Genomic DNA, 23,986 nt, shown 5'->3' on the forward strand with positions numbered 1-23,986 from the left:
AAGAATTCTGAACTTAAGGAACCCACATCTTTTATGAAAGGAAATAAGATTACCTGATTTTGCCACAGAGGGAGACATAATTCTTATTGTAATGGAGAGAGAATTTTTGCTCCAGGTAGATATGATGCCTTTATCTTTAAAGTTGTTCATTTTATAAACAATCTTCAAAAGATATTATGGATCTGAACTACTTACAATCCAAAACACAAGAGAACCCTGGAGATTGCTTTACAACACTATTATTTTCTTCTTTGATATGTAAATATTTGTCCCATCTCTTCCCAATTTTCATACTTTCTAACTACTTTACACTGTTGTGTATTTCTCAGCACTGAATTTTTGGCTGTATTATATCTCGTTTTAGCAAGAAATATAAAACAATATGCTATATAGTAGTTTTTTAATAAAAATAAAATATTATGATTCCAAAATACATGTGTGTACATATTAAATTATATTATATGATGCAGTGTTTTGTGCACAGTATGCAAATAACAATGAAAACATATTAAATTGCGCCATATTTTATGTAGCATGAAGAATAGTTTCTTCATTATGGGTGCTCTCCATCAAATCCCATGCAAAAACATTTCATGACTAAGACAATGAAATTAAAACATTCCTCACAAAGAAACATTGAAAGTGTAATTCATGCAATGATAATATTTTTTGTTGACTATGGTGGAAAAATTACAAGAAATATAAACAAAGTTAGCTTTTGTGATAAGTTCTTCCAAATTAAATTTATCAGCAACTTAACTACAGAAATATAACTAAAGTTAGTTTTGAAGACATGCTCATGCTAAGTTGAACCTCCTATGTTATAGATACAGCATCTTGTTCCCTTGTGAGATGATTATAGAGGAGAGAAGCAATTGAAGAGAAATCAAGGTTATAATGGCATCTGAAAGTCCAAGAATGCTGCTTTCCAGGTTGAAGGTGAAAACAGAATCTCTTTAAAAAGTCCCATTACAGGTATAGTTATGATACTCTGAGTGCAAAGGGTTGTAGTTGTATTTTATGAGTTGAACAGCAGGGGCTAGGGCAGGTTTTGATTTTGGTGTCCTGCACGCATGCTATTCCTTTTTCCTTTCTAAATCATGTTAAATTACTTAATTAGTTATGTAATTAAAAGAATCACAATGTGTCAGAATTAAATGCAATTTTAAGTGATTACATAAATGAAATAATTTGTACTGTTACATTTCATAAGCAAAGCAATTGAAAATGAAATATTTTAAGTATTGCTAATGTTAAATTACTTGGGATTTTGTAACAAATAACTCAGATTTCCAAAGCATCTTTTCTAAAGTAAATGTAAATTCTTGCCTTCATGTCTTGATCAGCTATGACTAAATAAAATTCTTATATGTTTTGACAAAAACTATTTTTGATACCATAAGAGGGTTTATAGATTTGAATAAAGGCTTTTCTGGCTGGGTTATCATGCTCTTACATTTCAGACTATAATGGTATATATTTACTGAATGTTCATTATTTTTCTGTAGATGTCTACAATAGAATTTGGATAATACTGTTAAGTCTCTTCATCAATTTGAGTCACCATTTAATGCAGAAGTCAAAGGTAAATACAGGGCCATAGAAGATTGAAAAGGACTGGCGTTACTAATTTTGATACACACACATACACACACACATGCACACACACACACACACACACACCACCACCACCATCACAAAGGTGTTTTAAATTTCTATTACTCAAAGAGGCTCACTCATGCCCTTTTGAATCCAATCACCTTTCTCCAACTTCTGGTCTCAGGTAACCACTGATCTAATTTTGGAAACTATAGATTATTTTGATTGTTCTAAACTTTCATATAAGGAAATATTATATGCATATTTTTGTCTGGATTTTTTGCTCATCCTGACCTTATTTTTAAAAAAATTTATTCAAGTTGTTGGGCTAGCTAGTAATTAATCTTTTATTTTTTGATCACTGAGTATATTTCCTTATATGTCATGTAAATACACAAAATTCTTTAAAAAACCATTTACTTTTTGATGGATATCTGGGATGTTTACAATGTGAGGCAATTTGAACAAATATGTTTATGAACATTTAAGCATATGTCTTTTTGTGGACTTGTATATTTAGAAATTTATAGCAAATAACTAGAAATGGAACTCTTGAATACAACAGTCACTAATATGGCAGTATGTAAATATGTGGATGTGTAACCGATGTGATTCTGCAATCTGTATTTGGGGTAAAAATGGGAGTTCATACATGGCAAGTATTTTAGTCGGCATCTTTTAATGTATGGGACACTCAACTTAAAAAGAAGAAACTTTTATCTTATGATATGAGAAGTTCTATTCTATGATCCGTTGGTCCTTTTGCTTTGGGCCTGTGGTAAAGCTGAATATCATGGCAGAATATCATTTATTTAATCTGGTTTTTTTTTTTTTAATTTAAATCAAATCTTATGGACATAATTAAATTGGGCCTTAATTTTTAATTCCATTTGTGTAGACCATCTATATTTAATGTAATTATTAATACAATTGAATTTATAATATTGTAATTATTTTCTATTGTTGCACCTACTCTTTGCTCTTTTTTTAGCAATTTCATGACATGACTTGTATTGATTATTTTCAGTAATTTATCCTATATCCACTATCATTTTTAACTTAGAGTTCATCTCTGAGTATAATATACTATATAACATGAAATCTTTTTATTCCCTTCCTCTTCTCTTTTGTGCATTGTCATGCATTTTACTTTTATATACATTATTAATGCTAAATAATCTTCTAAGGCCACTTAAGATGAGAGAAAAAATACCTTTTTATATTTCCCAGCATATTTACCATTCTTCATGGTAAATGTGTCTCCATTCCCTTCATGTAAATACATTTCTATTTGTATTGTTTTCCTTCAACTTAAAAAAAAAACTTTGTCTTTTCATGTTATTGTTGCATTACATATTCACTGGAAATAATTATTTCAACTATAATTAGCTGAGATTGTTTTAATTTTTCCTGTACTTTGAATGATAAAAATTCACTATTTACAGAACTAATGACTGATGAGTTTGTTTTTCTATATTTTTGGCACACTAATTGTATCATGTTGCATTATGTACTAACTTACTATGTTCTGCAGTGGATGTCAGTAATATTTATTACATACAATACCTCATATCATCCCAAGGTTGCTGAGAATATTTGTATGTTTTGTTTTATTTTCTGTCCTTCATTTTGTATAATTTCCAATGCTTTCTCCTCATGTTCAACAATCTTTAGCCTGTCAAATCTACTGCATATTCAGTGAATATTTTATTTCCAATATTATTATTATTTTTTTTTTTATTGATTGTTCAAAACATTACAGAGCTCAAGACATATCATCTTTCATACATTTGACTCAATTGGGTTTTGAACTCCCCAAATACATAATACAGACTCACTTCTGTTACATACTCACATTTTTACATAATGGCATATTAGTGACTGTTGTATTCTGCTACCTTTCCTATCCCCTACTATCCCCCCTCCCCTCCCCTCCCCTCCCATCTTCCCTCTCTACCTCCTCTGCTGTTGTTCAATTCTCTCCCCTTTTTTTCCCCCCACCCCCTTGCCCCTCATAACCTCTTATAATTTTGTGTATCACTGAAGGTCTCCTACCATTTCCATATGTTTTCCCTTCTCTCTTCCTTTCTCTCCCCCCATTCGTCTTAGTTTACTGTTAGTCTTTTCCTCATGCTCTTCCTTCCTGTTCTATTCTTAGTGGCTCTCTTTATATCAAAGAAGACATTTGACATTTGTTTTTTAGGGCTTGGCTAGCTTCACTTAGCATAATCTGCTCTAATGCCATCCATTTCCCTGCAAATTCTATGATTTTGTCGTTTCTTAGTGCTGCATAATACTCCATTGTGTATAGCTGCCACAATTTTTTTATCCACTCATCTATTGAAGGGCATCTAGGTTGGTTCCACAGTCTAGCTATTGTGAATTGTGCTGCTATAATCATTGATGTGGCCGTATCCGTATAGTGTGCTCTTTTAAGGTCCTCAGGGAATAGTCCAAGAAGGGCAATAGCTGGGTCAAATGGTGGATCCATTCCCAGCTTTCCCAGGAATCTCCATACTGCTTTCCAAATTGGCCTCACCATTTTGCAGTCCCACCAGCAGTGAACAAGTGTGCCCTTTTCCCCACATCCTCGCCAACACTTATTGTTGTTTGACTTCATAATGGCTGCCAATCTTACAGGAGTGAAATGGTATCTTAGGGTGGTTTTGATTTGCATTTCTCTGATTGCTAGAGATGGTGAGCATTTTCTCATGTGCTTGTGGATTGATTGTATGTCCTCCTCTGAGAAGTGTCTGTTCAGGTCCTTGGCCCATTTGTTGATTGGATTATTTGTTATCTTATTGTTTAATTTTTTGAGTTCTTTGTACATTCTGGATATTAGGGCTCTATCTGAGGTGTGAGGGGTAAAAATTTGTTCCCAGGATGTAGGCTCTCTATTTACCTCTTTTACTGTTTCTCTTGCTGAGAAAAAACTTTTTAGTTTAAGTAGGTCCCATTTATTTATTCTTGTCATTAACTCTTGGGCTACGGGCGTTCTATTAAGGAATTTGGAGCCCGACCCCACAATATGTAGATCGTAGCCAACTTTTCCTTCTATCAGACGCAGTGTCTCTGTTTTTATATCTAGCTCCTTGATCCATTTTGAGTTAACTTTTGTGGCTGGCGAGAGAAAAGGATTCAATTTCATTTTGTTGCATATGGATTTCCAATTTTCCCAGCACCATTTGTTGAAGATGCTATCCTTCCTCCATTGCATGTTTTTAGCCCCTTTATCAAACATAAGATAGTTGTAACTTTGTGGATTAGTCTCTGTGTCCTCTATTCTGTACCATTGGTCCACCTGCCTGTTTTGGTACCAGTACCATGCTGTTTTTGTTACTATTGCTTTGTAGTACAGTTTGAGCTCTGGTATCGCTATACCTCCAGATTCACACTTCCTGCTTAGAATTGCTTTTGCTATTCTGGGTCTTTTGTTTTTCCATATGAATTTCATGATTGCTTTATCTATTTCTTCAAGAAATGTCTTTGGGATTCTGATTGGCATCGCATTAAACCTGTAGAGAACTTTGGGTAATATCGCCATTTTGATGATGTTAGTTCTGCCTATCCATGAACAGGGTACATTTTTCCATCTTCTGCGATCTTCTTCTATCTCTCTCTTTAAGGTTCTGTAGTTTTCATTGTATAAATCTTTCACCTCTTTTGTTAGGTTGATTCCCAAGTATCTTATTTTCTTTGAGGATATTGTGAATGGAGTGGTTTTCCTTATTTCCATTTCAGAGGTTTTGTTGCTGATATACAGGAATGCCTTTGATTTGTGCGTGTTGATTTTATATCCTGCCATTTTGCTGAATTCATTTATTAACTCTAGTAGCTTCTTTGTAGATCCTTTTGGGTCTGTTAAGTAAATTATCATGTCATCTGCAAATAGCGATAATTTAATTTCTTCTTTTCCTATTTTTATGCCTTTAATTTCTTTTGTCTGTCTAATTGCTCTGGCTAGTACTTCGAGAACTAAATTGAATAGAAGTGGTGATAGAGGACATCCCTGTCTTGTTCCAGATTTTAGAGGGAATGCCTTCAGTTTTTCTCCGTTTAGGATGATGCTAGCCTGAGGTTTAGCATATATAGCTTTTACAATGTTGAGGTAAGTTCCTGATATCCCTAGTTTTTCTAATGTTTTGAACATAAAGGGATGTTGTATTTTGTCAAATGCTTTTTCTGCATCTATCGAGATGATCATATGGTTCTTGTCTTTAAGCCTATTGATGTGGTGAATAGCATGTATTGATTTCCGTATATTGAACCAGCCTTGCATCCCAGGGATGAATCCTACTTGATCATGGTGCACAAGTTTTCTGATATGTTTTTGTATTCGATTCGCCAGAATTTTATTGAGAATTTTTGCATCCAAGTTCATTAGAGATATTGGTCTGTAGTTTTCTTTCTTTGAAGTGTCTTTGTCTGGTTTTGGGATCAGGGTGATGTTGGCCTCATAGAATGAATTTGGAAGAGCTCCTTCTTTTTCTATTTCTTGAAATAGTTTGAAAAGTATTGGTATTAGTTCTTCTTTGAAGGTTTTGTAGAACTCCACTGTATACCCATCAGGTCCAGGGCTTTTCTTGGTTGGTAGTCTTTTGATGGCTTCTTCTATTTCTTCCTTTGTTATTGGTCTGTTTAAATTGTGTGTGTCTTCCTGTCTCAATCTGGGCAAATCATATGCCTTAAGAAATTTATCGATATCCTCGCTATCTTCTATTTTATTAGAATATAGGGTTTCAAAATACTTTCTAATTATCTTCTGTATTTCTGTAGTGTCGGTTGTGATATTGCCTTTTTCATCCCGTATATTAGTAATTTGAGTTCTCTCTCTTCTTCTTTTTGTTAGCATAGCTAAGGGCTTGTCTATCTTATTTATTTTTTCAAAGAACCAACTTTTAGTTTTATCAATTTTTTCAATGGTTTTTTTTGTTTCAATTTCGTTTATTTCTGCTCTAATTTTAATTATTTCTTGTCTTCTACTACAATTGCTGTTGTTTTGTTCTTCCTTTTCTAGGTTTTTGAGGTGTAGTGTGAGTTCATTTATTTGTTGGTTTTTTCTTTTTTTGATGAAAGAACTCCAGGATATGAATTTCCCTCTTAAAACTGCTTTCATTGTGTCCCATAGATTCTGGTATGTTGTGTCTGTATTATCATTTGACTCTAAGAATTTTTTTATCTCTTCCTTTATGTCTTCTGTAACCCATTGATCATTCAATAACATATTGTTCATTTTCCATGTGGTGTAGGATTTCTCCTTCCTTTTTTTATCATTGATTTCCAATTTCATTCCATTATGGTCAGATATGGTGCATGGTATTATCTCCACACTTTTATATTTACTAAGATTTGCCTTATGGCATAATATATGCTCTATTTTTGAGTAGGATCCATGTGCTGCTGAGAAGAACGTGTATCCACTTGATGATGGTTGGTATATTCTATATATGTCAGTTAGGTCTAGGTTATTGATTGTGCTGTTGAGTTCTATAGTTTCTTTATTCAGTTTTTGTCTAGAGGATCTGTCTAATGGCGAGAGCGGTGTGTTGAAGTCACCCGTAATTATTGTGTTATGGTCTATTTGACTCTTGAACTTGAGGAGCGTTTGTTTTATGTAGATTGCAGCTCCATTGTTTGGTGCATACAAATTGATAATTGTTATGTCTTGTTGGTGGATGGTCCCTTTTAACAGTATATAGTGTCCTTCTTTATCCTTCTTAATTAACTTAGGTTTGAAGTTGATTTTATTTGATATGAGTATGGCCACTCCTGCTTGCTTCCGAGGGCCATGTGAGTGGTATGATTTTTCCCAACCTTTTACCTTCAGCCTGTGTATGTCTTTTCCTATCATATGAGTCTCCTGAAGGCAGCATATTGTTGGATTTGTTTTTTTGATCCAGGTTGCTAGCCTATGTCTCTTGATTGGTGAGTTTAGGCCATTAACATTTAAAGTCACAATTGAGATATGATTTGTACTTCCAGTCATGCTTCTTTATTTATTTATTTTAGTTTGGCTAGTTTTACTTTTTTTGGTTATTTTCCTCCTCCTTTACTGAGATACCTCTTGTTGTTAGTTTTGGGCACTATTTTTCAATTCCTCTTCTTGTAGTATATTGCTCAGAATGCTTTGCAGTGCTGGTTTTCTTGCTGCAAACTCTTTTAGCTTTTGTTTATCGTGAAAGATTTTAATTTCGTTGTCAAATCTGAAGCTCAATTTTGCTGGATACAGTATTCTTGGTTGAAATCCATTATTTTTCAGCGTTTGAAATACATTGTTCCAGGATCTTCTCGCTTTCAAAGTCTGTGCTGAGAAATCAGTCGTTAACCTAATTGGTTTACCCCTGAATGTAATCTGTCTCTTTTCTCTGGTAGCTTTTAATATTCTCTCCTTGTCCTGTATGTTGGCTATCTTCATAATTATGTGTCTTGGAGTTGGTCTATTATAGTTTTGAATGTTTGGGGTCCTGTAGGCTTCCAGGATTTGGCAATCCATTCCATCTTTCATCTCTGGGAAGTTTTCTACAATTATTTCATTTAATATGCTGTCCATTCCTTTGGTTTGAATCTCTGTGCCTTCTTCTATCCCGATGACTCTCAAATTTGGTTTTTTAATGACATCCCATATCTCTTGAATAGACTGCTCATGGGATTTAAGCATCTTTTCTGTGTTGACTATGCTCTTTTCAAGTTGATAAACCTTGTCTTCATTATCTGATGTTCTGACTTCTACTTGATCAAGTCTATTTGTAATATTCTCTTTTGAGTTTTTAATTTGGTTTATAGTTTCCTGCAATTCTAGGATTATAGTTTGATTCTTTTTTAAGATCTCTATCTCCTGGTAGAGCTCGTTCTTTGCCATTTGAATTTGTTTGTTTAATTCATTTTCAAAATATATTTTTATTGCTTGGACTTGCTGTCTCATGTCTTCTCTAATATTCCTTTCCATTTGAGTTAGGAATGCCTTGAGTTCTTTCCCTATCCCTGCTTCTGATGTTTCTATGTCCTCCTGTAGAATTAAGTTGTCTTGCATTGTTTGTACTCCTTTTTTCCCTTGTTTTCTCATGTTGTCCCCGTTGCTTTCCAGCTCTATTTGATTGTCCTGTTTCTGTTCTCTTCTATAGATTTGTTTTGGTTCTGTTTTACTCTGATGCCTCTCCTTAGTGTTGTTAAACTATGCCTGCTGTCGTGGATTCCACTGTGAAGGAAGATCCGACGTCCGAGCTCCAGTGACGACACTACTTTGCTATGACCGGCCCCAGTTCCTTGCCTGGGTGTCCTGATGAGGTGGTGTGACTGGACTGTCTCTGTTTGATTTCAGCTCCCAGTCGCGGCAGGCAGGCGGTCTCTAGCCGCCCAGTATCACAGGCCGCGGGCGGGTGATCGGTCACCTGTGGCCGGGTGTTCTCCTACCGCCCAGCTATGCGGGCAGTGGGTGAACTGTCGCCGGCGGGCCTGCAATTTCCAGCTGCCCAGTCTTGAGGGCCTTGCCTCTAGCTTCCTGGTTTCCAATATTATAATTATTTTTGAGTTAATACATTCCATTTGGTTCCTGTACTCTCTTTCATTCCTCTCTTTTAGATACACATTTTCATTTATTTTTTTTTCTTTTTTCTTTGGTGGAAATTGAACACAAGATCCCATGCATGCTAGGCAAGTAATCACAAATGAACTACACCCACACCTTCATTTTAGTTCTTAAATACAGTCATAATGGCTGTTTTAAACTCCTTCTCAATTAACTCTGCCATCTATGTCCATTTTTTGATCTCTCTAATGAATAATTCTTTTCTGTTTGTCATGCTTTCTTGTTTTTTCTCAAGTCTAGTAATTTTTTATTAGATGCTAGACACTACAAATATTACATTGTGAAGTTTCTAGATTTTTTTATTTCCTTTAAAAAGCATTGATTATTATATTAATAGATGGTTAAATCATCTTATTAATCAGTTTTATAATTTTTAGGGTTATTTTTACTTATTTTGTGGCACAAATAGTATAGTTTTTACTCTATTCTGGTGCCAGTGCAGCCTTATAACTGGAAATACTATCAAAATCCTAAATGTTCATTGAGGTCTCTCTACTCTGACTGGCTAAAATTTAAATCTATATCAGCCCTGTTTGAGCTCTTGGAATTAAAAAAATTATAACCCTCAATAGTAGTTTATTTCCTAATAATAATTTATCAGCCTCAAGGCATATCACAGTAGCATATGTACAGTATCAAATTTGGGGCGGGGTGGGAGGGACTAGAACTTCTGTGAAGTTTAGAGACATTTCTTTGTCTCTTCTCCCTGATATTTATGTCAGCCAAATTCCATTCAGTTCAGCTGCAAAAGCTATGAATTTTAGATTTTCAACTTTTCAAGGCTGTTGTAACTTGTTTTGGTTCCCCAACAAAAATAGCTTCCTTATATCCAAATTTGGGATATCACACAATGTGCTTCATTTATTTCTTTTCTTCCAATGATCACAATCCTGAGCTACCAATGGTGTAATGTTTGAAAATAGTTGCTACATGTTATATCTGGTTTTCTAATGGTTTACAGTGGGATGCTGTCTCTGAGCAATTACTTCATTAAGGTCAGAAGTAAAGTTGTGATTTTTTAAAATGTCCAAAATTTAAGTGCAGTGAAACTAAGTTTTGCAGAATACTAAGTGAATGTCATATTTCACAATAATCAGTTTTGAGGAAAACTAAAGAAAGTATTAATGAAAGGAACTATAGCATCTGATGGATGAGATCAGTTTACTAGTTAATCTATGGCATAAGCATTGTTGCTATCTCCTGTATGCATGTAACATCATTCTCAGTATGAACAATTCTGTGGATGATAAATTTATCCCTTGAGACTTCCCATACCCTCAAAAAACCAATAAATGGGAGTGAAATATTCCATTCAAGTTTATTTGTTGGCTTAAGAAAACTAATTTTAGACTTTTCATGATATGGAAGCCGCAGATAGTGACATCATGACAAATACAAAAAGAAAATAAACAAAAACAAGAATGAAGACAAATACCAAATACAGAAGCCATAATCTCTGTGGAAGAAGATTACAGAAATGATGAACTATGCAATGCATATGGAACAAAAAAGAAGGAAAATGATTTTTTAAAAAAAGAAAAAAAAAAAGGAAACAATCTAACCAAGATATTCAGAAGTAAATTGCTTAGCTACAAAATTCCATTCATTTCATTGGTGAAATCCACACTGTGTGATTTGAAGCTCCCTTTAGAGAGAAGTGAGAGAAGATTCAGGTTTATAGGAAGGAAGGAAGGTTAGATGTGGCAGAAAGAACATGAGCGAAGCTTAAATGTAATAAGTGCAAAGGAAGTTCTGGGAATGAAAACAAAACCAGTTTGGCTACAGTGAGGGGGAGTTCTATAAAATAAGCCTGGAAAATATAAAATAAATTGAGGCCAGATTATATAGGCTTTTGAATTCCAGTCTCAGAATTTGCTGCTCTTTTTGGTTAAAAATGGGGAGTCACTGAAGGTTTTTGACTAGGGGAGTGAACTGACCTTTGGGTCAATTACTCTGTCTGCAATGTGTAAAGTAGATTGGAAGAGGGAGAGAATAAAAGTGAAGAGACACCCTGGGAGGCTATTGAATTAGATCAGGTGACATGCAATGAAAACCTGAACTATGAGAGTAGCAGTAGGACTGGGAAGAAAAGGATGAATTCAAGATATCTTTCATGGGTCAAATCTGTTGGGCTTAGTAACTAATGAGATCTGAGAGAACTGTTAAAAAAGATTTCTGAGATTTTTAAACTTGAGTCACTGAGAAAATAGGGGAATCAGGAAGAAAAGCAGGTGTGGGTGTTTGTGTGTATGTGTGTGGGGGGGTATTGGTAGTGGTATTTTTTTGTGGTGATGCCACTTTAGTGGGGAGTAGTTATTGAGATGGGCTTTGAAATGATGTTCTTATAAGTAGTGGAAGGTAGCAGTTTTCAGGGGAAAAATTGTACAATTAAATTCTAGAGTTAGAAGGTCTGCACTTAGCTCATAGTTGGTCCTCAATAAATGTTGACTGACCCAATTCTAATGATCTCCACTTGATATTTTTAATTCAATTGTTCAATAGGTTTCATACTTAACAAGTATTATGTGCCAGGAACTGGCTTAGTTGTTGGGCAATATGGCTTTCAGTAGAAATGATGTCTACTTGATGGAGAAACTCATACAGTGGCAAACTGACAATCATATGATTCATTTAAAATAAACAATAATATTTATTACTTTAGATAAAGTACTGATGTGGAAGAAGACAGCAGTGATCCTCCCAAGTATAGGATGCTTCAAGGAAGTTTTCTTAAGTGAACATCTGACTGAAAAAGCTAAATAAGGAATGAAAGTGCAAAGAGGTAGGGGACTTCAGGGAGAGGGGACCCCGGATGTAAAAGGTGACAAAATTTGAATCTTTCCAGAAACAAAAATAAGTTTTTTTATGTCTGAATCTTAAAAGTACTAACAAAAGAAGGTACAGAGAGGAATGGACCAATTTGTAAATGTCTTTTCCACCTTTTAATGAAGTGTGGGATTTTCCTTAGCATAGTGGAAATCCATTGAAAGGTTTTATGGCAGAGTAAACATCAGGATCAGATTTTCCTGGCTTATTATCTATCCACTCTGAGCTAAAATATCTACTGGGTCGACAGGAGTCTACACACAAACAAATAAAGTAGTGGAATGAGATCTCCAATTGTTTAAAATGCTACATATACAAATTTATACTTACTAGCCAAATATATGATAGGAACATAGGTAAGAACGCAATTAATATTGTTTGTAAAGAGGGAAATGTTAAAGAAAATCTGAGAAAAGGTCTTTTTGAGATGGGCCTGGAACATTCAGTAGACCCTTCAAATAAATCATTTAAATAAATCCTCAAAGAAAATTTCACTTGCAACTTTCAAAATCTCTAATTACTAGTTTTCTGTTACCAATCTGTTCATATTTTTTAAATTTATCTTTAGTGTTAATGTAAATGGTTGAAGTAGGTAAGTATTTTGTGTATGTATTAAAAAAGATACCTTGTCCAACCACCAATGCATTCAAGGCACAAATATTTGCTCAACACAGTAGTAAGTAAGTATTTCAATACATTAACAACTGACTCAGTTTTGCCAGGAAATATGTCTTTTCTGATTTTAGCACTAAAAGTAATCTCTATTTCCTCTCTCTTCCTCCGGTGGTTTGGTACTTTCCGTGACAGAATTTAGAACTCATTCTTCTACTTCCCCTGCACCCTTGCATTTAGGCTGTCCAATAGATTGAATTCAATAAAATAACTCAATGGAATATTCCAGACATGACCCAAAAAGATCCTACAAGAATGTTCACAATTTTCACTCTTCATTCATTGGCATACAGAGTACATAAGTTCCAAAGAAGGAACCCAGGGAAAGGCCAAAAGATGGGAGGAGGTTGGGTGGTGGAGTAATTGCTTAGATGACAGCTATCCAGAGGCCACTCAGCCCTTCTCAGTCTATGGGGCAGAGAGAAAGAGACTGATATTAGGTTCAAGCCACTAAAATTTGAAAGATGTTTGTGACTGCAGCTAATGCTAATTAGTTTGACTAATAGAGTCCTATGTGACTTCTCTCATTGCCTCTAGGAATTTGAGCGCTGCCTGAGGCCTTTGGTCCCCTGTGACCTCATTGCCAGAACTCTGAGATTATCCCCCACTAAAGACATAATACCTTCTCTGTACAGAGTCAATAACAATGTCAATGCTGATTCTTAGGAACCTTGCTTACATCTTAAGGAACAGAGACAAATTGTTAATGTCATTTACCAATTATTCCAACTAATGTTTCTTGAGCAGATGTTGAGTTAGGTGACGTGGTCGTTTCTATCTTACTGTATAAGACATCAGTAACTTTCTGGCTTAGATGTTCTTATACTACCAGGGAATCTTAAAAGAAATACCTCTTAGGGCAAATGAGGCTTATTCTAATAAAAAACATAGCCCTAATTTTTGTGGTTACACAATATTTTTGATTAAAGACACTTATTACAGAGAAATGATTACTCAATAATATATGGTTATAAATATGTATGTTATCAGAATTAATATTAGCTATCATAGATCATTCTCAAATAATAAGGAACTTGTTAAGAAAACCACAATTTCAGATATAGGAGATAATCTTTTCTACCCAAATAGTCTTAGAAAAGTATTCCAATTTTTGTCTGGATTCAAAAACAAGACTTTAAAATCTTCATCATCATTCTCTCATTGAACATCATGTGTTGTTCACTCCTGCAGGCCTGAGTTGGGAATCCTGTTTGATGCCTACTGACACTGCAATAGACCCTGGGCAATTTACATAACCTATTAAAGCACGTAAGTCAGATCATTGTATGACTTGGCTCAAAACTCACCAATGACTTTTCATCTCACTCGGAATAAAAGTCAGTCTCTACAACGAGCTATAAAACTCCATGTAATTGGATAGCTATCTGATCTAATTTCCTAGTCTTCTTCTTGCTCATCCTATTCTAGTCACTAGCCTTCTTGGCTTTTTTTTTTTTAATTTTCCAATGAAAGAACAGAGTTTAAAAACAGGACTGGCTTCCATGTCTCCCAGAACCACTAGTATTTGTGATTTGTTCTCATGTTAGGTGAGAGTTTTCATAATCTTCAGAACAAACTCATAATAATAATACTCAATAACTTTTCATTATTCTTATCATGTACCAACATGATGTCATTTAATCCTTGCAGTAATTATATGAGGCATGATGGTAGTTTTGGAGGGTGCTCTGGAATCACTGTTACAGGTTCAAATCCCCATTCCACCACTTACTAACTGTGATTTAAGCAAGAAAGGTATCAAAAGAGTAGGTATAAATATGTAGATACATGTTTTGAATTAATAGTTATAAAATACCTAGAAGAGGACCTAGCACACAGAAAGCATTGTACTTATGAAAATAAGTTCTTTACCCCTTTATGCCTCAGTTTCAAATTGTAAAATAGAAGTAAAAATAGAGGAGCTATTTCACAGAATTTCTGTGATAAATAATATAACATGTATAGTTCATAAAAAAAGTGTCTGGAACATGATAAATTCTCAAGAGATAGCTAGTGAAATTTTTAGCATCACAAGAACATGGAGATTAAGACACATTAACTAAAATATCCAAAGTTTACAAGTTGTAAGCAGCTGAACTGGCTCTTTGTGAAAGACTATATTAAAATGATTTCTTAACCAAAACTTTAATGGGCTTTAAGTACAATTTTTGTTTTTGAGTCCTGAGCATCCAAGTGAGGCATAAATGATTTCAAGTTTCTTTACTCTTATATATACCAGTAAGCGTTTTTATATATAGTAAATGTTAAAATCCATTTGCATTGTTATTTTCTCTTCTTTTAAATTTTATAAATTTGATAAAATTTGATTTAATGATAAAGCTCCATTTCCAACCTAGATTCTAGACATATAAATATAGGAGAGACTTAAGCTCACTAGAAATTTGTGGAGATTAGCAATTACCAGTCCTCAATACTTATGAGAGATTTGGGTTCTTTTCTCTACTATGACTGCATTGTTGACTGTCTAACTGAATCACAGAGCAAGAGAGCTCTTGCTGGAGGATGAACCCTGGGGACCAGAAGACAATCTCTTAGACTACATCTCAGGACACAGATGAGAACATTAGCTTAAAACTGTCCTGCAGATTTCAGAACTGCAGTGACCATCATCTCTCTTTTGTGTGTATTTGTTCCTTTTGAATTCATGACATTTATCTGTAATAGAATTAGAGAAAACAGCTGAAGAGCACTGTGATATTAAGAACATAAGCTAGATTAATTCTAATTCATTAAGCCTATGCTCTCACCCTTTATTTCTCCAACTCCAAAAACCAGTGATACATTTTATTTTTAACAAAACAGTTATTGCAAAACAACTTTATGTGTCAAAAACAGCCAAATGTATTCTAGAATGTTTTCATAGGGAAACATCTGCAAAATGTTTCTGAAGTGGGGATAGCAAAAGTGTTTACATAACAATTGGATGGTTTATTTTCTTTTCTGGCAATGAGGACCTGCCCATGCACAACATTTGAAAATATTTGTGTATTTCAGCTACATTTTCATTGGCAACAAACACATAGCCACAGTGACCAGGAATCAGTCAGCATTCTATTTGAAAATCTATAGCCAGTCACAAAAGTGTGTTTGGTTTCACATATATGCATTCCTAACTTTTGCCTTCTGTCTCTTGAAATGCTCAACTAGAAAAACTGGACACATTTTGAATAACAAAATTAAGAATCATCTGAATAGAATCAAGTTTCTATTTTCTAAAACAGGCTGCATGAAAAGCAAAATCATTATTTAATTCTGAGAAAAAAAGACTACCCTAAGGAATAAGTATTTTTAAAAGTGAAGTTTACTATTAATACTGTGTGCAATAAACAATGATGTATAATTCTGGGAAAATAAAAAAAATATATTTTTCTGAAATACAAAATGAAAAAGTCTCCAAATTAATTTTAAATCAAGGTAATTGATGGTCCGTAGCAAGTAGGAGGAACTCTATGTAATAAAGATTATCATTAGGAAAGAAGAGCATAACTAATTCTTGTAATCTTTATATATAAAACAAACATGCATATTTATGGTGATATACATAACAAATAATTGCTACTACTGAGCAGCTTATCAATTCCAGGCAAAATACTAACAAACGATGCCTCTATAGACAGTAAATTCTGTAATGGGGAGGATAGTTTGGCAGAAATGCTTTCCAAGGTGCCAGTACCAAATATTACTGTATTAAATTGAAGTAAATGTCATTTGATTCAGATTTTTGCATATGCATATTATACAACATCCAATGTAACTTGGCCCAGTTGTTACCAAAGCTCACAGAGACCTTGAGTAGAAATATGAAGACACTCCCTATTAGCTGTATCTTAATTCTGGTAATAAACTATATATGTACATTGCATGGAAAACTATAGCTAGCTGCCAACCCAGAGACAAGGCAGCTAGTACTCTGATGGAGTCCTCAGTCTACAGAGAGATAATGATGCCCAAAGATAAGTAGCCTAATGGTATTTACCACCAATGATCGTCAAATGAACAACTTAATTACTTAGTTAATTCAACCCATTACCTCAAAAGTTGAAGACAGGTTTGAAGAAATACAAAAAATTCAAAAAATAAAGGGATTATTGAAAAGTAGAAATCATTTTGCAAACATCAAGCTATGAGGAAAAATAATATTAAATATATTTTGTATGAGAGCTTGTCATTATACCAAAGAGTGTTTACCTCTATTCTTAGTGATTTAAGCACCTAATTCTAGGGCTACCCACAAATTGCAAATAAATTACATTGTGTTCTGTTCTGGGTAGTTAACAGTAGCTTTCAATGAAATAATATCATTAATAGAAGTTAAATGATCTTGTCTATCCTCTTCGGTTTTTTTCTATCTCTCCTTCTTAATTCTGTCCTACTGCTTGCCGAGACTAGTGTGGCCAAACTTGCAGATTCTGGTGAGGGAACAATGGGAGATTGGAATAAATAAAGAGTCACACATGCAGATCTTGAAGATAAATCTGGGATCAGGTGGAGCATTTGCTCTCTGATGGAGAAGCAGGTCTAAAGAATTACACCAGCAATCTTTAATATATATGTCTCATTAATCAGATTAAAGACTAGGCAAACATTATTCTTTGTATTCATGAAAGTTACAGAGTTAGCAACATATGCAGCTATTTCCTCAGTTTCATTCTACAGATGCAATGTGCAATGTTTAAAGCATTGTGCAGCTCTTAAGAAAGTTTATGTTTAAAGTTACTAATTCACAGGCAGATTCAGGAGCAGCAAACTGGTGAAACATTAGCAAGGAATTTCCTTCATTCCCAGGAACTGTGTGCCTGAGATCAATGTCCAAGTTGATAAGACTCTAGCAACTAAGTCTCCCCATGGAGAGCATTGCCATAGCAACTGGGCATCCTACACCTTGGCACAGAAAATTTCCCAGTCACCACGTGCCACATTCACAGAGATCCCACTCTCAGACACTTTTCTCTGGATCTCTGTCACCACTCTCCACACTCCTCCTTCTTTTCATTTTTGGTACTACAGGCAGAACCAGGTGCACTTAATCACTGAGCCACATCCTCAGACCTTTCTATCTTTTTTTTTTTTTTTTTTTTTTTACTTTGAGACAGGATCACACTAAGTTGCTGAGGCTGGTTTGAATCTGTGTTCATCCCACTGCAGCGTCCCAAGCCACTGGGGTTACAGGAGTTTACCATTCTGCCTGACTCTATCTCTCTTTCTTCACCAGGAATTTCTGAACAAATTTAAAGAGGTTATTAACTGAGATGTCTATAGGGACCACTCAGGTGCCATGGAGTTACCCAAGCCTGTAAGAACTGTATTCTTCTAATGACCTCATGCACTGTCAAAGAGGGTAAGCTGATTAAGTCAGGCAGTTTTTATTTTACAGATATTTGGGCATTTGACAACATTTCTGATATTATGTTTATTAGGAAAACATTGTGTATCTTTTAAGTTAAAGCTCTAAATTTCAAAATGTTAGAAAGACAAACACATTTTAACACCCTATGTAGGCAGACCGGCTACAAAGTTGCTTTCTGGCTCATCCAGCAACTTTGGACAGTGTACTTTAGCCCAAACCTAGGATTTTCAATGATACTCTTCCTAGAGGAGCCTGCAAAAAGGGACTCTAATCTAAACTGGATGTATCAGTTAGGATTGGCTAGGTTCTACAGTGAGAAAAAGAAACTGCAAACCCCAGTGGCTTACATAAATCAAAATTTGTTTCTCCCTTATTTTATGTTCATAATCAATAAGCATGTGGATTTTGATCATCATAGGTAGAGATCTAGGCTGATGGCAAAGATTATCTGAAATGTGTGGCAGAAAGAAGCCATGGAAAGTGCCATGATAGTAGTAATACAGGCATTTAGCTATAAAGTAAATATAGGAGTCGGTCAAGCAAAGAAGGTTGAGAAGTTTGTGCCATATACAGAGTACAAATAATAATAAAGTATTGACATACCATGAACAGGGAACATAATTGTGCAGGAAACTTATATTCAGTTTTCTATTTCTAAGTAACCAGCATGGAATTGCAAGTCTGGGTGAGGTCATTAAAGGCTTTCCATAGTCAGAAGCATAAAGGAGAAGAAAGTAAACCAGATGGATTGGGAGAGGAAATGTGGATTGGGCCAGCACCAGGATGTGAGCAGTGCACTGGGCACTAGGGGAAGCTTTGTCAAAGGAGACCAGTGTCAGAGAGACATCTGAGCAGTGCTTGAGGGAGAAGCCCCATGGCCTTTATCCTGAGCCCTCCTTGTTGAGTCAAATGGGATCCCTTCAGGGGCTGAAAATGCTGAACACAATTCATCTTTCTGTCCCCACGGTCTTTCTGTTTAGTGAAAAAGTTTAGTCTCTTTCCTCAGGGGAGTTCATAGCTGGTCTAGGACACATGGCTCCCTGGATTTCTGGGTTTTAAAGAGGTACCCTGAAGTCTAAGTAATAGAAATCTTTTCTTCATGAGGCAATTGTCCTGGAGAATCGAGGCAGAGAGGTAGGGATCCTGAATACTGACATATTACTTTTCAAAATGAGTTTGAAAAGTGTGTCTAGGAAAAATGCACTATAATGGCAGAAGAAGTCTTTTTTTTTAATGAATGAGAGTGCTTGAATAAAAATGGAGCAAGAGGCAGAAAGATTGAGAGTTCAAAGCCAGCCTCAACAAAAAGCGAGGTGCTAAGCATCTTTAAATAATATTAAAAATGTAGGGCTATGGATGTGGCTCAGTGGTCAAGTGCCCCTGAGTTCAATCCCTGGTACCAAAAAGAAAAACAAAACAAAACAATACCAACACAAACAATGAGTATAGTACCCCATATCCTGATTCTTTCTCCCTCATCCCCTCCACCTCCTCCTTCTTTCTGGATATATATCTCCAGAAAAACAGGGAAAATATTTGTTTTGTTTTAGAATTCAACAAACACTTTCTAGCAATAACTAACAAATGTTGTAGGGAATATAAAATCTTGCAAGATTCTTTTTTTTAACCAGATTATGAACTAGAAAAATGCATAGAATTTCAAAGACAAATCAAGAATGTAGATTTGATGGTGTGAACTTTGGGGAAGTTTTGTGCTATGTTTAATTTTCCAATTCCATTACTTGGGAATAATAAGAACCACTTTTCACATAGAGCACAGAATAGGATAGATGTCAATATCTTGCATTTTTTTTTTCTGCCAGAACTTCTGTCTCAAGTCTATTCTACCAGAATTTGTTGAGGCCAATTGTGAGCCTATATCACATACATCAGAGTTATTCCCTGCTTAAAAGTCTCTCATAGGCTTCTATAGAATTGGAAGATCAGCCAAATCTTTTTTGTTATTGTTGTTCTAATTAGTTATATTTGACAGTAGGATGCACTGTAACACATCATACATAAATGAAGTATAACTTCTCATTCTTCTGCTTGCACATGAGATAGAAACATATTGGTCTTGTAGTCATATATTTACATAGGGTAATAAACTTAGATTCATTCTTTTATCCCTCCTACCCCATACTCCTATCCTCCCTTCAGTTCCCTCCACCTAATCAAAAGTAAATCTGTTATTCCCTAGTGCCTCCCTCATTGTGAATAGCATCCACATATTAGAGAAAGCATTTGGCTTTTGGTCTTGGGGAATTGGCTTATTTCACTTAGCATGATACTCCCCAGCTTGATCCATTTGCCAGCAAATTCCAAAATTTCATTTTTCTTTAAGGCTGAGTAATATTTCATTGTGTATACATAGTACATTGTCTTTATCCATTAATCTGTTGAAGGACACATAGTGTGATTTCATATTTTGGCTATTGTGAGTTGAGCTGCTATGTGAATAAAAGTGATGCTAAACATCGATGTGACTATATCACTGTTGTATGCTGATTTAAGTCCTTTGGGTATAAACCAAGGAGTAGGACAGTTGAGTCAAATGATAGTTACATTTCAAGTTTTCTAAGGAATGCCCAGAATTCTTTCCATTATGGTTGCACCAATTTGCAGTCCTACCAGCAATCTATGAGTATATCTTTTTCCCCATATCCTCACCAACATTATTGTTGCTTGTGTTCTTGATAATTGCTATTCTGACTAGAGTGAGTTGAAGCCTTAGAGTAGTTTTGATTTGCATTTCTCTAATTGTTAGAGATATTGAAAATTTTTCATATGTTTGTTGATTGATTTTGTTTCTTCTGTAACTTGTCTGTTCAGTTCCTTAGCCCATTTGTTGTTTGGTTTATTTGTTTTTTCAGTGTTAAGTTTTTTGAGTTTTTTATATGTCTTAGAAATTAATGCTCTATTGAGGTGCATGTGGTAAAGATATTATCCCATTCTGTAGGCTCTGTCTTCACTTTATTAATTGCATCCTTTGTTGAGAGAAACTCAACTCAAAGTGAATGAAAGACTGAGGCACTAGAACAGAGATCCTGTGCCTAATAGAAGAAAAAGTCGACCCAAATCATCACCATGTCAACCTAGGATCTGACTTCCTTAAAAAAGACTCCTAAAGTGCAAGAAGTAAAACCAAGAACTAATAAATGGATGGATTCAGCTTAATTTTTTTTTATAGGACCCATAAGAGTTAAGTGTGGGCCAATGGATAAAAGAGATCCTGATAGCAGAGACAACAAAAACCCAGGGAGAAATTTTGACCTCAATGACCTCGAACACATCAATGAATTCAGAGTAGACAAATTCTGATAGAAGACCTTATGATAAGTTTGCCAACTTTTGAAATGTAAGCAGGTCTCACTTAAAAGACCAGTTGTCATGAGGAACAGCTTTAGGTATGCCAAAACAGAACTGAGACAGATCAAGGGCAAAAATACATCTTTCGTCCACATAGGCTAATGTTTTGAGGAACTTAGCATGTCTTCAGTGGGCAGATGAGCAGGCAAGGCAAGTCTGAAAGGTCTAAAATATCACTTATGTCTTGATGGCTCCTCCATTCATAAGTTCATCATTGACTTTTGTCTGATTTCCAGACTAGTGTATCTAGTTGCCTGATGAACAACACAGACATTTCCAAAACAGGAGTAGTTTTCACCTTTACCTAGAACTGTTTACATGGCATAGTAAAACATGGGACTAGTTTTCAAAGCTATGCCACTAAAGCTATGAAAATATTAAGCTTTGGGGCTGGGGATGTGGCTCAAGCGGTAGCGCATTCTCCTGGCAGGTGTGTGGCCCGGGTTCCATCCTCAGCACCACATACAAACAAAGATGTTGTGTCTGCCAAAAACTAAAAAATAAATAAATAAATAAATATTAAAAATTCTCTCTCTCTCTCTCTCTCTCTCTCTCTCTCTCTCTCTCTCTCTCATTTTCTCTCTCTAAAAAAAATTAAGGTTTCTCCCCTGATTGATGGTCTCTCTCAACCTGTCATGATGTCTTTTTATTTGTCTTAGACCTTCAAACATGGGGAAATAATCATGGAAAAGTGCCAACTATCACAAGCACCGAGAGAGATGGAGACAGCAGGATGTACATGTAGTATCTAAGCTGGAGACGGAAGATTCAAATCACTCATCTTTCCTTCCTATCAGCCAATGGCTTTGGCAAAGGCATTGAAGTCTATGCTGGGTACCTGGATGTGAGATGGCCTGGGGTAAAGTTGGGGTGGGTATGCATGCAAGGGAAGAAGGCTCGAGAAGTTACTGGGTGAAGTGGACAGGATGAGGCCATGCAGATTCCCAGGATGTCTGCTAGGAACCTGTCTTAAGGGAAGCAGGTTGCCAACAGGAAGAGCATAACTACATGCATAATGATAAAGAAGACTCCAATGTCCTATTGGAATTCATGACAGAACACCAACATAAATACAGAATTTCAAGATGGTAAACAAAGAGCATTAAACTCCAAGCGTGAAGCTGTCTGTGCCATAAGGCTATACAATTGCATTGATCTCATATCATGAACTTGGTTCCCAGTCCACCCCAAACCATAGTATTACCAGTGTCCCCAGGATCATAAATAATATCATAGCTTTTCACTTGCTTGGTTTTTATATCTAAGATTTGGCTTCATTTCTTTATTAAGGACTCACATCAATGACATAAGGATCTCCTGTTGGTGTGGTATCCCAGCCGTAACTCCAACTAACCACCTCTTATTACTTTCTGGGTTGTTACCACAGATTCTTGACTATTTCTCTTGCTTTAATTTTTGCCCACCTGGAGTGCATCTTTTACCTGGTTACCATAGAACAGGTAACTTTCCTTTTCTTCTACAAATCTTCAATGGCTTTTTCCTATACTTGAAAAGAAAATTCCAGTACTTGCACAATTTGGTCTCTGCTTATATCTCTCATCTTATTTCATAGTTTATAAATAATGAGATATTTACACTTAATCTTTGTTTAATTGTTTTGACAGAACTCAAACTCCAGTTTCCCCTGCCCCTTCCTAGAGTTTGGTGAGTGGGGCTGAAAGCTTTAACCCTCCAGTCACTTGGACTTTCTAGTGATCAATCCAACCTGAGGCTATCTGCAGGTTCCTCCCCTAAGTCATCTCATTAGCTTGAACTCAAAGTTGATCGAAAAGAAACTGATTAACAAAAGACCTCATCTAACAGAGAAATTTGCAATGCTCTCTTTACATTGCTCAGCTATATTTTCCCTTCCCATGTATAGTATAGCTTTTAAATTAATAACTTAATGTTTGTTTATGTATTCATTTTCCATAACCCCGAGTGGAATATGAACTCTATGAGGTCAAACTTTAGCTATCTTATCAATCCATTTAACCTAGTGCCTAAAACAGAAGTAAGTCTCAATAAATATTTGCTGAATTAAGAAAAATGAATATAACTCTGTATTTAGCCTAGCATAAATGAGTAAAGTCATATATTTAATTATATACCAAAATGACCAGATTAAATTTTTCACAGAAAGACTTGAAATTAGAAAGTAACTATAGTGATTTCAACCTCTCTATAAGCTCCTATAACTGTTAATTCTGAAAGGTTAAATGAAGAATGCTTTACATTCAATGTGATATATTGTATTAGTTTTCTATTGTTGCTGTAACAAATTCTCACAAATTTAGTAACTTGAAATAATATAATTTATTATTTTATAACCTGGAGATCAGAAATCCACATTTGGTCTCAGTAGCAGGTGTGGGCAATACCGTAGAATCTCTGAAGGTGTGGGGAAGAGTTCAGCTCGTTTGCCCATCACATTTAATATTTCTCATTGTACCAGCACTTATTCTACCTCTTACTTTTGGTTCAAATACTGAGATAAAATACTATATTTTCTGTCTATCTAGTCTTTTCCTTGAATTCCATGGCTCATGGTCCATTTCCTCTTTAAC

The sequence above is a fragment of the Ictidomys tridecemlineatus genome, chromosome 2 (genome assembly GCF_052094955.1).
Source record: "Ictidomys tridecemlineatus isolate mIctTri1 chromosome 2, mIctTri1.hap1, whole genome shotgun sequence".
Classification (NCBI taxonomy): domain Eukaryota; kingdom Metazoa; phylum Chordata; class Mammalia; order Rodentia; family Sciuridae; genus Ictidomys; species Ictidomys tridecemlineatus.